Source organism: Penaeus monodon, chromosome 27 (genome assembly GCF_015228065.2).
Source record: "Penaeus monodon isolate SGIC_2016 chromosome 27, NSTDA_Pmon_1, whole genome shotgun sequence".
Taxonomy (NCBI): domain Eukaryota; kingdom Metazoa; phylum Arthropoda; class Malacostraca; order Decapoda; family Penaeidae; genus Penaeus; species Penaeus monodon.
The window spans coordinates 37,935,071-37,935,310 of NC_051412.1; the positions used below are offsets into that span (position 1 = coordinate 37,935,071).

The window sequence follows — 240 nt, forward strand, 5'->3', positions numbered from 1 at the left end:
GATTTATTTGATTAAAGGTCTTTATCCCTCAATAATTTTAGTTAATTGGCTGGCCATTGCCATCATGCAATTAAGAGAAAATAATACTAAAATGAAAATTAGTAATGAAAGGTAAATGTACATAAAACTGTAAAAAGTGACCAAATACAGAGAATCAATATATAGATAATTTCAATCTAGTTAATTTCTTAATTACAACAGATAGTCACAGGGATGCAGAATAGAAAAATCTGCTGATAC

At 27.5% G+C, this 240-nt stretch overlaps 1 protein-coding gene across 1 annotated transcript in view; it reads right to left on the reverse strand.

The window, feature by feature from the left end:
- The window catches only part of LOC119590840 (phosphoinositide 3-kinase regulatory subunit 4-like), a gene marked incomplete in the record, with an annotated part of 15,627 nt that overhangs the window by 6,392 nt on the left and 8,995 nt on the right, over window positions 1-240 (reverse strand).